Below are 18554 nucleotides of genomic sequence, written 5' to 3'. Positions count from 1 at the left end.
AGGGCTTGTCAGCGAGGCTAAAGCAGGATGGCGAATGATGCTGGAATTGAATATTCGCAGCAGCAGCGTGTTTCCACGTGCAGATCACGGACATATGTTACATTAAGTCCCTTTTTTGTTTTTTATTTTTTATTTTTTTGAGGCTCAACACTCCGAGCCAGACTACTGTGTGAGCATTTTAACTCCAATGAGGTTTCAGGATGAAGAGAGGACCAGCTCGTTCTTATCGGATGTTTACATGTCTGCAGCCGGAAGACCAGACTCTGGTTGTTTACTTGCTGTCATTGTTCGGCGCCGTCAATCATGACAACAAAACAATGACATTCGTTAGCCAATCATCTCGCTGCTGTCTCTTTTAAATATGACTGGCTCTCTAACTTCAGTACCCCTCCACCTCCCCAGCTCCGCCCAGTCTTTGCAGGTGCATCAGCTTCATCAACTCATCATTCTATCCTCCTCATCATCACCACCACCAGGCCTGGACTCCACGTGGGGGGAGGGGGGGAGGGGGGGGGGGTCTCTATCTCAATTACAAATCTCCCCGTAGAGTCCAAGCGCCAAAGACTCTGAGACTTCATCATTACATCATCATCTGTTAACAATCAACATTATCCTTTTCTTCATCTGACTGGTCTCTCCCTGATTGAAGTCAGCATATCCAGCATGTAAAAGCACGATGTCTCTTCTCTCTGCCCTGTAGCACTAATTGAACTAGTTACATGTTTGAAAATAATTTGAAGTATGAGGGTACAGCCGAGTTACCGACTGTACAGATTTTACAAATAACCTTCCAGCCAAACAAGCTGTTTTCATTTAGTGCAAATGAACAGATGCTCTCATTCTCACCGAGCCAGTTCACTTACTACATGTCTAGGTTTCCGTTCACAATTTTCAACACGTTTACCGCAAGCTGGATTCAACCCTGTTCAAGAAAAGTTTTTTTTCATTTTGGCTTCATTCTTTTTTCTCTTTTTCGCTCTTTTTTTTTTTTTTTTATACACCTGGTGTCGTTCCAGGGAAGAGTCCACCGGGACCGTAACATAATATTTTTTTGATGTTTCCTGCGGCAGAAACAGTGGACTTATTCACAATAAACACCAGCTAACGCTGCAACCAACAGAAAACCCGAGGAGGCAGACGGTCGAGCTCACAGCTCACAAAACACTGCAGCGTAACAGCAGCTCGCTAAATAATAATGAGGCAGGAAGTCACAGAGTAGGCGGGGGCCTGGTAGGGGTCTGGTAGGGGCCTGGTAGGGGTCTGGTAGGGGTCTGGTAGGGGGCCTGGTAGGGGTCTGGTAGGTGGCCTGGTAGGGGTCTGGTAGGGGGCCTGGTAGGGGTCTGGTAGGGGCCTGGTAGGGGTCTGGTAGGGGTCTGGTAGGGGTCTGGTAGTAGTTTGGTAGGGGTCTGGTAGTGGTTTGGTAGGGGCCTAGTAGGGGTCTGGTAGGGGGTCTGGTAGGGGCCTGGTAGGGGTCTGGTAGGTGGCCTGGTAGGGGTCTGGTAGGGGCCTGGTAGGGGGTCTGGTAGGGGTCTGGTAGGGGCCTGGTAGGGGTCTGGTAGGGGTCTGGTAGGGGTCTGGTAGGTGGCCTGGTAGGGGTCTGGTAGGTGGCCTGGTAGGGGTCTGGTAGGGGCCTGGTAGGGGTCTGGTAGGGGTCTGGTAGGGGCCTGGTAGGAGTCTGGTAGGGGTCTGGTAGGGGTCTGATAGGGGCCTGGTAGGGGTCTGGTAGGGGCCTGGTAGGGGCCTGGTAGGGGTCTGGTAGGGGTCTGATAGGGGCCTGGTAGGGGTCTGGTAGCGTTCAAGGACAACTGTTTAGCTTTAAGGAATTCATTGTGTTCCATTACGACATGATTAATCCATGCCGCATGGGAATCAAATGATAATTCAGAAAGCCAAGTGGAGAGCTGAGTTGCATTTGAGTGTTATCCAGCAGAGAGCAGCATCGACCTGCCGGCACGGAATACAGAGCATTGTCATTAGTTTTCATGAGGAGGGGCAACTACAAACAGATCAAAAAGAGCAACGCATCAGACAGAAAAGAAAAAAAAGGCCCTCATTACAAACAATAGAGTTCCTATCATATGCAGTCCACACATCGGGGCCCACGTGGCCTAAACCGCTGTGGTCAAGGCACTGCGACCGATTACCTCATGACATCACGGCGGCCGTCGGGAGCTTCCACATAGTTCTGGTGGGTTTTATTCGTAACGCCGCCTGTGTCTCGGCTGATAACCTGCACGCTCCGGTCGCGCGTCGCTGGAAATCGGTCGATGTGTGCAGAGGCGCGAACTGTTCGGTTCTCCCTCGACTCCCTGGCGCCGCGGCGTAGGGGCCGGCGGTGGCAGATGGCGCCGAATTGCGAGATTAGGCCGGCGTCGACGCGTGGCAGGAGGCCGCGCCGGTGTGAAGTTGCTGTGGGGGGGGAGTTAAAGAGATCTTCTCCATGGGAAGTGTAGCAGCAGAGCGTTGAGGAGTAGATTTACATACGTGTGTGTGTGTGTGTGTGTGTGTGTGTGTTTGTGTGTATCACCAGCTTCAGTCAGTGTTTCTCCAGCACCTCGGGGGAACAAAAGTTAAGTGCAACATTATTTTATTTTATTTGCCTTTTCTCTTGTCTCTCTTGAGGGAATCCAAACAGTCAGCACAGAGCGCCGTATGCTTCTTCTTTTTTATGCTCCACTTCTCCCGCTGGACTGAACTGTGCGCCAGAAGTTTATATAAATACAGGATGAATTACTAAGTAATCACTGACCAGCCCTATTTTGCATACGGCTGCTTTATGTTATTGCTCCCATAAAGCAGGACGATACTGCTGCTGCAGTTCATTAATAACAACCCCCGGCCCATAGCTCTTGAAGAAATATTATGTGTTTTATACATACAGGAGCGCGTTGGAACAACTGTATTTTTTTTATTTTTTATTACTCAGGCAATTAAGGACGAGGAACCGTTGAAGGGCATGAATAGGAGTGGCTCTTTGGATTCATCTCCCCGGTATTAAATCACTTGGCTATTGACCCCTGTGCAATACACGCTGCTGACACGGTAGAAAAAAAGAAAAGGGACTTTAATGATGTATTCAAGAGGAAATGGCAGGGAGAAAATAATGGGATACCCCAGTGGCAAGGAAAGCTCAAAGTCAAGAGGGGCTTGAAAAGAATATTGGAATTAAAAAACATCCTTTTTTTTCTACTTCTTTCTTCCCTCTGAGGGCAAGTGTTAATAAATTATGATGCTTGATTTCTTTTCAGACATTTCACTAGAATGACACCTGGATCAAACTTAGCTACGTGACTTCTGGATGTTTTTTTAGGACTTTCAACTGTGTGTGAACAAATACAGCCAGAAGAGGGCGCTGAGACTACATCAAAATAAAAATAAGGAAAATAGCTCTCCCTTGACAGATGTAATTCTTGATTGTACCAACAGAGAGAAGCAGAGCACCAGTTTTTAAAACCAGCACGCTCGTGTGTGTGTGTGTGTGTGTGTGTGTGTGTGTGTGTGTGTGTGTGTGTGTGTGGAAAGAAGGGCCTGCGTCTTTAAAATCTTTTTTGTTGGATTGTTTTTAGTGCATCATAGTCCGCCAATCAATTTGTGTCAGTCACTGCCCACGGAGGAGACATCTGAGGTTATCTTTCCTCAACACGTCAGCCTTAAAATTCCCATTACCTCCCAGGGATCCAGACGATGTTCGACAAAGCAGGCCGCCGAACATTAATCCCTGAGCACATCACTGATCTTGCCGCTGATGCAAGGTCACACTGTGACACAAATTATTAGCGCGTCGGGGCGAATACAAATCTACTTATCAAAGCCTGCTACTTGTAAGGGCAGCCAATCGGCTATTCAACACGTCGGAGCACATGTCAAAGTGGAAAAGCACCACAAAAAAAGATTGAACAAGAGGAAAATGACTTGAAGCCCCAAAGTCACTATGACATAAATACATTCTGACCTTTTTTTTTGGGGGGGGGGGGTATAAATGATTGAATAACTGGTGAAATATCTTTGCCTCAATATTATGACCAGTTTCATCGGAGTTGAGGAGTTGGAGTTTTTAGTGGTGTTTAATGGAACTTTTCATTCATGTCACTTTTTCATGTCACCCGTCAAACTTCGGCAGCTTCCTCCTCTGACGTGGAACAACGATGCGTCCCCTTTATTGGGTTTAACCGGGCTGCGCGAGGCCCCCGGAGCACCCTGTAGTCACTGGTTATGAACGCACGACAACACAGAAGGGAATTAGATTCACTTCATGGCATAACGTATGTGGTATTAGCACATACTCTTGTTACAGATTGATAATTGACCCTTTTTACAACAATATAGAGCAAAAAGTATAACCTTAAGTTCATCTTTGACCTGTTGCGCTCTGTCAGTTACACACACACACACACACACACTTCATGTTCCCCCGAGCAAACTGCACCGCCCACATATGACATGCACCTACACATGTACCTACATAACGCTGTCGCTTCAGCACCATCATCAAACGGCAAAAAAAAATCATAACTCTACCCTTTGACTGATAGAAAGAATAAGCGTGTATAGTTCTCAGTAAATGAAACACAGCATCTCCAAATTAATTATCCAGCGTCGGCACGCTGTTATCAGGAAAACAACTCCAACCACGCACTGGAATACAAGTTTTGTAATAAATATTCATTATGAGTACTGAAGGTTGGAAATAAGTAGACGCAAACACGTTGGGTGGGGAGGTGAGGGGTATTCTATACGGAGTAGGGGGGGGGAGGGGTTTGGTGGAGTTGGGGTTGGGGGGTGGGGGACTTCATCAGCTCTTCATCTGAACACAAAGAGGCGAGACAGAAACTCAATTACTGGGAAATGGAAGTCTCCTGTCGTGTGACAGTGACATTGTGTATGTGTGTGTTGGGGGGGGGGGTCGGGGGGGCACGCACGCACGCACGACTCGGAGATGATACCATCAAAGCCCTCCTTTATATTTTTGCTTGAGAAGGACGAGATGCCTCATCCCCAGTGCTGCCTGCCCGAGGCCACGCTGATGTCATCTGCCTGTCAGAGACACGACGACAGGAAGCCGGGAATCAGCGGCCCTCTGCCGGTGGAGTCGTGAGGCCCTCCAATGACAACCGGTCAAGGCGCTGATCACGGACGTTAGCATTTCCCCCGATATGTGCCGCCATGCATCCCGCGCTGACGATGAGCTCTGCGGCGCCTTTGGTGTGTTTCCATATTGCCTTTGGGAGGCAGTTTGGAATTCACATTGCAATATCAGAAGCCGTGCGGGTGGGTGGGGGTGGGCGGGGATGCGTGGGGGCATGTTGGCTCGGTGGTGGGGCTCGTGCTCCACCCCTTGATCCTCAGAGACACAATGGAGCTGCAAGACAGAGAAGAGAACAACTTCTTGGCAGTGTTTTTGGAGGCTCATGCAAATCTCGTGTCTGTATGTGTGTGTGTGTGTGTGTGTGTGTGTGTGTGTTTGTCTTCTGAGGACTCTGTTACACAGACAGATTTATCAGTGGGGCCTTTTGTGACCGGCCCCTGGCAAAGCGAGCGCAGACAAACATGCGGTCCATCCAGATTAAACCTCATTTGAGATCCACAATGGCCGCACCAGGGCATCTAAATGGAGCCCCCGGGGTCGTCAGCCCTTCGTGACCGGTGAAGGGCCACAGATGCCACGAGTTGTTCGCTGGCCGCATGCTCGCCGAAGCGAACCCCACTGTCACACGTCCTTCTCCCGGATAAGAAATGAATAAATCCCAATATCAACCTCTCAGCAGACAACATTTAATGAGATGCGGGCAGATTGCTAATTGACTTTACTGAATTCCACGTATAGCCTCCATCTCCATGGCAACTAAACCAGCCACCGCTTTTTCTTTTCTTTTTTTACAGCCTACGTGCAGGACAGGGATAGAAAAGTTTTTTTTTTATTGTTTCGTTTTTTAAAGCCTCCATCCACGCTGTCCATCTCTCCTTATTCCTTCGAATAACACACCGATGATTACGATTTCAACCAAACTATTAGCTTCTCATGTTATTAGAGGAGAAAAACGAGGGGTTCTATTTCACGCAACACATGATTGGAAAGGGATTCTATGGGTATTAATGACTCGGATGTACCAGGCAGGATTGTGAGAGCGAGAGACTGTGAGGTGAGGCCATTAAGGGGGAGATTGCAGTGGGAGGGAGTGGGAGGAGGAGCAAAGGGTGTCTGGCTACCCGCTGACACCAACATGGCCCCCTTCTGTTCTCTGTCAAAGTGACATCAACCAGTCCTGAATCACTGCTGCCGGGCCTCCTGACGGTGTTTCCGTGAATCCAAATGACCCACCCCCCCCACACACACACACCCCCCTGCCCCCCTCCATAGATCAGATCATGTGTCCGCATCAGACGGGTAACAAGATCCAGGACGTCTCATCCTGCTCTGGCGACGCAGGAAACGGGCGTCGGCGGGGAACATGCTGCAGACTTGTGGGTCCTCCAAACAAACGCTCGATTTGTTTGGGGGCTTTCGGCGACACTTGGCTTCCTCGCTCGCGTTTACTTCAGCGTGAACCGGCATCAAAAGAAAACTACACATGTATCTTATGTCATGCTGAGTTATTCAAAAGATACAAGCGGCTTTGTAACATTTTATATGTTTTATTTAAAGGGGTCCTCTAACAACTTGCACTTCCATGTGGTTGGACTGGTATTTGATTTTGTGTGGATTTTGTCGGGCCCCTGTGGTCCCTTAAATAAAAAACCTCACGTTTTACTGCAGCGGGGTCAGACAGTCAGTCTGCCTTGCTCGGTCCTGGTCCCCGCTCTCTCTCCTGTGATCCCCTTACCACAAATACACTACATGGATTATAATTATGTTTCCTTTTTAGCTTATTCTGTCATTGCACAGCTCCTGTCTTCCTCTGTTTCTCTGCTTCCAGCCTGCAGCGCTGTTTTAAGGAGAGCTTTTATCCAATCAGATTTCACCTCTACGTCTCTGTGAAAGAAGAGAGGCCCGAGGCCTTCGGAAGACTTGAAGCACATGGGGACGTTATCGTTGAGCGTCATAGTCTTCAACCAATCAGATCTTTAGTTGGACATGGTCAGAGCCAACTAGAAGGCCTGTAAGTACGTCAGTGTTAACCTGCGCTGTGATTGGTCAGTGGGCCGGCGTGACTTATTCCAACAGAAAGCTAGCTTAGTGTTTTGCTTGGTGTAGTTTTTTTTTACATAGCTGTGTTTTTTTTAACACTCAATGGCTGAAGGAAGAGGAGAAACGGTGTTTGAAAAAAAAGAAACATCCTCCGTATTGTTGTCATTGTGTTAATCACGTTGATGTGGACTCTATGCATTGTCTCCGTTAATAACGCGGCATCGCGTCATGCACGTATTTATGTATTTATGTATGCAGTTAGTAGTTATTAGTTATTAGCAGGTGTTTGCGCTTCACGTAACATTTTATTTCACTTGTCAAATGTTGCAGTGTAATGTGAAATATGAGGTAACAAATGATAACCTGTAGCTGTGGCGTCATAATGAGGTTGTTAGGTTGTCCAGTTGTAGTCGGACGGCACTGAAGGCCCAGGTAGAAACACACTGAATGTGAGTCAAACTAATACAAATCGGTGGGAAACAAAAACTAATAAAAAGACTAAAACATAATCCAATTGGAAGTTGATTGGAAGTTATTTTTTACAGGCTGAGGAAGCCCTCAGGCTCCCCATGTCTAGACTGTCAAATGGGTGTATCAGCACCGCATTAATATAGAGTCAATAATCACGGAGCTCCCACCATTTTAATGGCATACGGAAAATGTCACACTTAAATTCACATGACAACCCTCGCACTGATGAGGCTTTGGGGAATTCTGGGACCTAAAGACGGGGTCAAGGTCCAGAAAAGGCGAAGAAGAAACACTGACGCAATATCTCCTAATTGCCAAAATTATACATATTTTTTTTTTCAGCCACTGCCTAAAAAATGTTACTTGGTCATAATATGCAATATCTTGTGCAAATATCTGCACATATCCAGCTCTTCGTGATTGCGTTTTTTTGTTTTTTTTAATTAATCTTTTACATTATCTGAGCAGATTACCAGATATGAAAAGGAAAAGTGTGAAGACACTGGAGCAAATGTGAAGGATTATTTTCTATTGATTTCAATTGTTTCTTTTTAATTGGGCCCAGGGCTTAAGTCGTGATTCGATGTGGTTCTGGATCTAAAGTTATTGATTTGTTGGGAGACTCCATTGCAGCCACTTTGTTAGTTATTACCACCCCCACCCCCGCCCCCCGCCCCCCGCCCCCCCGGGGCCAGCGTTTGCCCCTCTCTTCCGAACATGTAGTCGTCCCCTCGGAGGACTACCGCAGACATTTAATTGAAACGGACAAAATAACACCCGTGTTATCCCGTGGGCCCAATTCTATTACCTTGGTATGCACCTCCCCTGAGGGTCCGAGTGCAGCCGCACACCAGAATGCAACACCGGCGCATCGTTTTTCGCACCTACAAATCTCATCTCCGCACGCTTGTTGCAGCCCGCAGGGCCGGTCAGAGTGGGAGAAGACATGTTTCCCCCATCGAAACGCAGCATCTTCCTCGTCACAAAAAAGCCCGGTTGATGTTGTTTTCCCTCAGCATCCGCTCAGACAATCATGAATTGATATACAAACACAGGGGCCCGTGTGTAGATTTTAAGCTGAGGTTTCCCGTAGATCTGATACGACCCCGCCAGAGTCGACCTATCCACCCGAGTATACGAGCGGAGCGGCAATTATTTGCATGATCACACAGTCATTGTGTTGCATCCAACCACGGAGAAATTTCATTATCTAATCGTGAATTCTTTCACGAGAGAAACGCGGCGCTCTGGCCCCTCCGAGTAGTTTGTTTCTTTTTGCCAACACAGCGCATGAAGATGAACTGCGCCACATGTGGAAGCTCGGCTCTCGGCTCGGTGGTTGAAGTGTGTCCAAAGGGAGGCGGTCGGCGGTTCTAATACAATACACTTTCTGTGTGTGCGCACTGAAAACAAAACAAACAACAACAAAAGAAAATCCTTCACAGCCATGGCTCTGTAAGTGGGAAACAAACAAAAGTTGCTTGGGCCCGGGCAACGCAACACTATATCAGCCAATACCAACAATCTTTCTCCAGGACCGCTGACTCCTCCTCCGCCTTCGACGTTTGGCGCGCGCCATTTTGAAGAGCGCCGCTTCGCCTCGGCTGATTGGCCTCTCGACAATAAAAGGCAATCAGAGTCGAGATCTATCTGGATGCCGCAATCCCGTCGAATCAGTTGCCTCTCCTCGGTGGTTTCCCGGAAGGCGAAGCTGCAACAGATGAACCTGAGCTCGTGCTCGTGCTCGCATCTAATGAGAGCACTCCATCTTTATCAAGTGGTCCAGCAGTTATATTACAGTAGGAAGAGAGGGGAAGCTTATTCCCCATTTCCTCCTTTGTTAAATGATTGACGGCCGCTTGGCACCGGTCTCCCATCTCAGCTCAAATTTCCGAGCTGCAATATTTGGATTGCTATGGAAACAGCTTTCATACTGTGCCCCCCCCCCTCCCTCCCTTCCTGCCCCTCCTGCCTTTATCCAGACACCACGGTATCTCCCAGCCTTTATTGGGTGAGAGGATGCTCCTTGTCGCTCTCATAAAGAGTAAATGATTCCACGAAGGCATATGATGAAGCTCTCCGAGCAGAGCGCTGTGCGTTGTCTCTGGGGAGGGGTGGAGCGCCTACGCACAGAGCAATCTGCCACAGGAAAAAAAAAAAAAAAAGAAGAAGAAGGAAGAAAAAAAAAACCAACGCCCTCTCCCAACCCTGCTGCTGATATTAATTACGAATCGAAAGCCACGACTGTGCCCTCCAGTGCTTCCTGTGTGACGCCGGTGGTGGTGTGGTGGTGTGTGTGTGGGGGGGGGGGGGGGCACGGGGGTCGGAGCTGCAGATGTTCGCTCGCCACATTCTTATCGTGGAAAGTGGGAGAGGCTCTGGCTTTGCTCGGATCACTTTTTTTCGCTGCTGGTGGATCGGTAATAGCCGAGCCGGCTGGAAAGCGGAAAAGCCCTCACCGCAATAAATCCCCGCTTTGCCTCGACCGTCGAGCAGCCACGTGCTCAGCCGAAGACTCTTCCGCGCCGACCGCCATGATGTATTCCTGCCACGCAGCCTACAGCACCGTGTAAATAATTGCTCAGGACCTTCGGCCATACCGTTTCCTGCAAGCAGGATCTCTACGTGTGCAGTGACACTATTTCATTCAGCAGTTTAATGCCTACAAGGTTCAAAATCATGCATTAATAAAATATGTTAGCTTGCACGAGGAGATGCCAAACCAATGCAATCTGTTTTTCTGAGACATCTGCTGTGCAGGGACTCTGAGGTATTATTGGATGTTAGGGTCCAGTATCTCCTTATTGCTACAGTAATGTGTCGGATCGGATTTGAGTTCAACATTGACCCACTGATGCTTTCTTTTCCTGAGAGTGAGATGAGAAGTTTGATACCACTCTCATGTCGGTGCATTAGTAATGGGTGCTGTAGCCAGGATGCATTTAGCCTAGCTTAGCATGAAGTATGGAAGCAGGGGGAAACGGCTAGCTACCCAAAGGTAAAAAAAAGATATGCCTGCAAGTTACCTCCAATGCTGACTTATGTATTTCTATGATTTTTTTTCTTCTTCTGTTTTTGTATCCGTTTCTTCATTGTCTTCAGTTTGTGAAAGAAAACTCTCATGAGAAATTGCTCGAAAGGATGAATTCTTTTTTCTGTGTCCTGTGCGGATGCCTGTATCCCCCATGTTATAATAATGAAGCCACCAAGGGGCTGGGGGAGGAGCAGCTGAAGGAGGTTGTGATCCATCAGTAGGGCACCACAGCTGAACATGGTTCAACACTCCGCCGTACATCGCGATTCCCCCCCCCCAAAAAAATGGCAGAAAAAGACAAACATGTGTCAAGTGTGACATGACGCCGCGAATGCAGTTCAACAGATTGAATCATCATCGACTCATTTGCTAAAAAAATTGTATTTGAACACAATTGTCCAAAACGGGAATAAATGTACATGTTAAGTCCTTTGAAAATAAATAAATATTTTTTTAAAAAGGCCTTTGAATGCCACTTTGAATAAATAAAACACTGTGCGGCATTGTTGTGAGCTTTTTGGCAACACGATCCATCTTAATTGTTGGTGAAAGCCGATGGGCCGACTGGTATAGAGCGGCAAACAGCACACAGCCTGCATATTTACTTCCAGCTCATTTATTCTCATTATGCAGCCCCGCAGACGTCAATGAGGGGGGGTTTCTCTGCCCCACAGTGATGTTCCATGATACAGAGGGAGAGAGAAGGAGGGGGCACACATCAGGAAAAACAAGACGGAAGCGGGCGCCGATGGGGGGGTTGCATTCATTCATGCACTGCCCGTGAACTTTGACACCTTTGACAACGTAGGGACTGTTTTCAGAGTCTTTACGTCGAGGACACCAGCTCATTCTTTCCCCCCCCCCCCACCCCCCCCCTCGCTCAGTCTCCGTTGGAAATGTCCCAGTTCTCTGTCACGTAATGAGGCCCGGCCCTGTCGAGCGTGGGGAGGTGCCGCAATTCCATATCTCGGGTGTGCTTCCCTCCAGTAATTGTGGTTTATATGGCCGACAGCATGTCACCTAAGAAATGATGAAGTTGGAACATCTAAAAGGGAGGAGGATGTTGGAGAGAAAAAACCTATATTACAGAATATTTTATAACGAGCGTTTGCAACCGCGCGGGGTCAAAAATCCAACCGCAACGTGTAGGAACATCTGTTTAATAGATTGGTGGAGAGTTTAATGAAATGGTTTTTGCTTCAGGATGAATATAATTCCTAGTGGCCTATATATATGCTCACGGATCAGAAATCATAAATGTGTTGGTTTATATTAAAGCCACAAAACTCTTGGTTTCAAATACCTTTCAAATCTCAACTTTAGTAACACCTTTTCAGTATAGAAAGAAGGAACATTTCAAGTACTTCTCTATTACACTGCACACATATTGGGGAAAAAAACACCTTGTTCTTTAAAAGGTAATAAGTCACAGTAGGCTATAAAACTAAAAACATCTCATGGACATACAAAATATGGGTTGCTTTGCGTGAGCATGCTGATGTGTTTTCCATCCAAACAATGGAGCGACGCAAACACACCGTCCCCATCCACACAACGCTCTCTATGATGCTGTTGTAGCTGACCTGGAACCAGCATATCTCCATACTGTGAGTGATTCGAATGTCCTTAAGATTTTTGTGCGAACCTCTGCAGACACGGAGGGCGATATGAATCCAGCGTGGGAATGGCGGACTCCCCCACTAACAACAAGTAATTACTGAATTTAATGTAAATACACTCCGTATATTCAATACATTGATACGATTAATGAAATGTATTTTAAGGATTATTACGATAACTGTGAAAAGAATTCTTGAGCAGAATTTATGTGGAGGTCAAGATGCCACGTTTGTGTCATTTGATTTGATTTGATTGACAGGGGCGGGGCCGCGACATCCCTTTTTCTTCCGACAAAGCCCCACCCACTTCAAACAAGTGAACGAAAGACAGGAATAACGAAATCTTTCATGTGACATTTTATAAATCACTAAACTGCGTGTTTATGTACGATAAACGTCCGTGAAAAAAATCATGTTTTTAAGAACACATTGAATCAACTCACATAGAATTGCACCTTTTAACCCGGGCCTCCGCAGGGTCAGCCGACAACGGGGCCCGAAGCCACTCTATCGCATTTACCGCTTACAGAAGGCAGTTCTCGCTGCGGGAAATAAATAAATAAAAAAGAAGCAGATGTTCCACCAAATCTAATTTGATTTGTTAAGAGCACTCAACGTAACACGCAGCACCTCGCAAAAAAAAAAAGATATCGCGTTACATTTATTGCTCGGTCAAGCCTATTGTGTAATCCATTCAGGGTGATTGTGATATACCCCAAATCAGGTTATTTGGATTCGAGTCAATCTGTTCACTTCCCCTCTTTGTGTAACGGAGAGGGGCTCAGGCTTCCCTTCGTGGTGCCGGTTGGACGAAGACGACCTGGGACCCGTTTGAAACCCCTTCCTGTTGAGGTGTCCTCCTGGTGTGAACCAGTCCGCCGTGGGAGTGACTAGTGCTCATGTTTTGGGAGATATTTGCAAGAAAGAAAAAAATGTTGGAAATTGGTTGAGTCTAAAAAAGGCTTTGAAACAGCATTTACAGTATATTTCATCTTGGGAAATACTGTAACAGCTAAACAAATTCAAATTTGAAATATGCACACGAGTAACATTTCGATGCCGGAGGGGAAGCGACGGCGTGTTGGGAGGGAAGATTATATACAACAAGTAGTAGTAGTAGCGTGCCTAAAATTCGACAGGTGTCAGGTTCCACACTGAAACTGATCCCAGACCACCGCACAGGTGACAGCTGTCTCCTGACGCTGACATTATATCAAGAGAAGACACTTTCTTTTAAATTAAATACCACATCTTTTAGTTGTTGACCCCTACATCCACTCACTTGGTCACGCAGTTTGTCTAACAACAAAGAGATATATATATATATATATTTTTTTTTTAAAAGGACCCACTGACTCAGAAATGCCAGTGAGCACGACCGGCAGCGGTGAAGATCCCACCTCGCCATTTCCAGGTTGGAAATCCTCTCCATTTGTGTCCGTGGGTCTGAGGTTATTGGATAAATTGATTCCCAGCCGACCTTTACTGCCCTCACCCTGATGAAAGGGCTCTTAATGATCCTAGCTGTCAAGAGGTGCCAAAACCACACATCCCCACGGAGGCTATTAGTCCACGATACACGGGGGCTGGCATTATGATGACGGCAGCGCAGAGTGTTGATATACGGCCTCTTGACACGGCAACGTGAACACCTGTGAACGCAATGCGAGCCGACACCGTGGACACAACGTGCCGCGCTAGAAACGCCCACTTTTTTGGAGAGACACCACAGTGATGTTGATGGAATTGTGTTAAATGATGGTGATTTATGAAACTGTAATGTGTTAGTGCTGAGATAATGTATTCTACTTTACATTAAAAGTAGAATACATTTTACATTTACTTCACTTTTCTATCGTGCATGAACATTTTCATCAGAATGCGGTCTAATACAACATCCCTATTTTTAAAAAAAGGCCTACAAAATTGCTATGGATAGAAAGAAAACGAATGTTGGCTAATTTCAGCTTCTCACAAGTAAGGGCATACTTTATTAATCATATTCACGTTTTCAGAAGACAGTGTAGGACCTAACAACATTCTTCAAAACAACCATATTGCCCAAATTACTGTATGATTATTTCAGATAAAATAACATAACATTAACAGCTCACAGTGTTAACAACAACAGACAGTAGAGACAACATAATTAAATTTCCCATAGCAAAACAGATGTTATGAACGTGTTTTTTCGCCGACAGCCGGAGAGAGGCTGCTCCAGGCCGTGGGTCGGTGTTAACTCCCGACTGTTTTTTTCAAACTATATCTCATATACACTGCGGTGAATATGAATTGTATGAGTGAGCACTCTATCACATCCACGTACTATAACATTTTATTCACAACGCTTGATTCGATGTCACTCATATGAGGACAACAGAGAACAGACAGCAGACCGGATGTTATCAATTTATCGGTGCAATCATGATGACTTTGTTTATTCTGTTTCATATACAGATGTTTGCGTGTAGCTACATTTTGGGAACAATATGGCACAAGTCTTCAGTTTTGGCTTTTTTTGGCGGATTGCACAGCGGCCTTATCGGAGTATATATATAACATAATCTAGTTTACATTAGTCCGTAATAAGCTTTCCAGCGTCAATGCATATTCTATAACTATGAAGTCTATTGTTGTTGTGTGATGTTTCCTTTCAGTTGCGTTACATATTAAGATGGGTGCTTTCATTTGCAGCCTCAATGGATGACACCTCACTACCAGCTGCGTTTGTGTTTAATGTTGTTGAATATCGAAAGCATACAGCCTATTTTCACTCGTTCATCGTGAAGAGACAGTTACACTTCCTGCGAATAGAACTGAAACTTAAATTGCAGCCCATTTAACGTCTTTGTTGGTTCTCAAAGAAAAGACACGAGGTGTTGTGGGAGGAGCATCGAGCAGGATCAGAATCAGAATCGGCTTTATTGGCCATGCATGTGTGCACATTCATGGGAATTGACTCTCTTCATACATATGTACATGTAATATACAAATAACAAGATAAATATTTTTTTTTAAAACATTAAAGACAACAGAGTAGCAACATTAACATTTAACAATGATGTACACTATTAAAACAACGACGATGACAATAAATTGTGGATGTTAGTGCAGAAAGGTGGTGATAGTTGCAGATGGAGGTGACTGATTCATTGTTCATCAGAGTGACGAAGAGGTGGAAAGAAGACGAGGAGACGAGGACATCACGGTGAGGAGAGGTGGTCCTGTAAAACACTCCAGTCTGTACACAGCTGGAAACCGCGACAGTCAAATGACAGGATTTTCATATTTGACCGCGTGTCTGTTTTTTTTTTTTTGCCGTTGTCGTCCTCCAGAAAACGTTGGAGGAGCAGCTGCAGAACCACGGGGATGCAGCTCAGCCCCCTTGGAGTCCGGATTGATGCTGGACGAACTCCAAGAGTATGGGGACACCAGTAAATGATTACAAAATATAACATAATAACAAAATTGGCTCTCGACACTTAATGTTTCAGATTTAAAAAAAAATAGATTTTAAAGATATCTTTATCCTGTATTTAATCCTTTTTTTTTATTGATAGTAGATGGTGAAGAACAACACCAGGGGATTTACATAGTAGGTGTCAAAACATACGTGTTGTATTTATGTTTTTAGAAGCAAATTTGGGAGAATTTGTATTTTATTTTATCATTTGTTTTCTTTCTTATCAAATAAATGGCCTGGCATGCAGTGACGGTCTCCATTTATTGAGTCATTCTGTGACCTCATATGTTATTCAATATAAGTAACTTGTTATCATTACACAATGCATATTCTAATTACAGGATCAGGTAATCAATATATTCCCAAATATATTTGTCTTTATTTTGAAAAGAATGGGGAACCAGGAGTCTGATATTGGAGCATGTTTTATAAATGTTGGTGTAAATATTTATATTTTCTGTCCAGACTGCTGAATGAACAGATTGACATTAAGACCGGGAGGAGACGTGTAGCTATTAAATCAGCTAGAAGCAGCAGTTGTTGTAGAAAATGCCATAAAGTCATAGAAAATGCCATAACATGTCATAGAAGGCATAATATGTCACAGTATAATATGCCATAAAATGTTTAGGAATGTTATAATACAGTATGATGACATGATATAATATAGTATGTCATATAAAATTGTCATAAAAAGTGCCATAGTATTGATTGTCATCAAAAACCACGACAAAATATTATAGTACATTATGTCATAAGAAAAATAGTATGTCAAAATAATTCATAGTGTAACTATGCCATAAAAGTAGTAAAGTGTGTCTAAAAAGAAGTTATTGTATATCGGAATATAGAATATAAAAGAAAGTTATGGTAAAGTATGTTGAGAAGGTCATAGTATAGTATGCTATAACAGTGACGACTTACTGTATACTATGGCTTTTTTCCACCTTTTTTCCAACATTCTATACTATGACCTTTTATGGCATTTTTTTCCCATGTACACTGATTTTCTTATCAGGACTTTACTCATCAAAAACTGTTTTTTATCATACAATCTCAAATGTACACAACACTAATGCAGATGGAGTTGTGCCGCAAGGTTTAGTGTGTGAGTGACCAATGGCAGAATATGTAGTATGTAGTCCATGGACTGATATGAGAAAGGACTTGTTTACGAATAAAATAAACACATTTGAATGAAAAAATATTCGAAATATTGAAGATAATTAATACATATATATAAGTAACCAAAACCAAATGTACACCCAAAGGGGAATGTTACACATTATGAGGTGTGACACCTCAGCAAGTGACGCACGTTATAACACTTGTCACACCTTTCATCCGCCGGGGCTGCGCGATGTTTCCGTCTCATCCATGTGTGAGCAGTTTAGTGTATACATATATATATTTATATAAAAACAAAAAACCCTACTTTATTCTGAAGCTCGGTGGGAATAATGTCGCTGTCACTATTTTTTTTTTTTTGTTGGGGGGGGGTCACTTTAACCCGGTCACAACGTGGGGAAGTTGCTCTCGGTTTTTCCGCGTTGCCATGGGGGTTTTCTGTAAAAACCTATTGACTGCGATAGGGTCCCTTCTTTTCTTTTGAGTCCGTCATTGTGGTGGGGGAGGAGGAAGAGGAGGAGGAGGAGGAAGAAACCGCTATTACTTTCTTTTTGTTTTTTCTTCCTACAGAGGCGGAGGGGTGTCCGCGCGTGCATGTGCGTGTGAGCGCCCGCGCGCACGTGTGCGTGAAGCGATAGTAGCATCCAAAGGGAGGAGGGAGGTACTCCGCTCCAGACCCACTGCGAGGCAGAGCGGCGATACGCGAACGGCGAACCCTCCCTCTGCGCTCCTCTCCGCCCCCTCCCTCTGCGCTCCTCTCCGCCCCCTCTCTCTGCGCTCCTCTCCGCCCCCTCTTCCAGCGGCGGCGGAGACGACTCAACTTTATCCGCGGCTGTGCCACGACATGAGTTGCACCTGAAGGTGAGTGTTTCGCCAATTCTGTGTTGTTGTTGTTGTTGTTGTTTTACATCACCGGAGGAAATATAAAAAGAGTGTATTTGACCTCCCCCCCCCCCCCCCCCCCCTCTTTGAGTGGTGTTAGTTCTGTGGCACTTGTTACAAATTGCCAGCTCCAGCGTTGACCGACCGCGGAGCAAGTGGGGTTGCTGGGATTTGAGCACCTGTGCGGACCGTGTAGGTCTCACCTCTGCGTGGCGGGCGGTTGAAAAACTCGAATGAATTAAAATGTGTAAAGAAGGAGAAGGAGGGGGCCGATTTAGTCACGACTGCTGCTGTTCTAACGTCTTCACGAGTGGAATAAATAATGCTCTCCTCACCAGTGATGAGCCGGTGGAGGGCTAACCTAGCTTAAACCAGGTGTACACACCTTGGGGGGCAGAATCCCCCTTTTTACACAGGAGAAAAAAAAAACATGTCATGAAGCTTTTCAGGGGGTTTAAACTACTTGAAGTGATATGTATGAATTGATATCACTCTGAGAGGATGTTTTTTTGTTGTTGTTGTTGTGGTCCTTTATGTATTCTGACTGCCTGTGATGCCTGATAATAAATCCCCTGGCTGGAGATTCCTCCTATTTGCCACCACTCTGCCCATTACACGTGTCCATGATCTCAGCCTGCTGATTCACTGGCTCTCATGCTGAACACTTGAGCCGCAGAGCTAAATCACAACCTTGTCAATCCAGTGTGGTGAATAGTGTTATCTCGTGTAAATGCATGCATTTCATCCTGCATGAGTGCAGGGCACGGGGATGGATCTGTTTAGTGAGGGGGAGCAAAGAGCATTTGTGTGGAGAAGCCCTGCTGATGGTTG

Source organism: Cyclopterus lumpus, chromosome 5 (genome assembly GCF_009769545.1).
Source record: "Cyclopterus lumpus isolate fCycLum1 chromosome 5, fCycLum1.pri, whole genome shotgun sequence".
NCBI classification, from domain to species: domain Eukaryota; kingdom Metazoa; phylum Chordata; class Actinopteri; order Perciformes; family Cyclopteridae; genus Cyclopterus; species Cyclopterus lumpus.
This window is presented reverse-complemented; position numbering follows the sequence as displayed.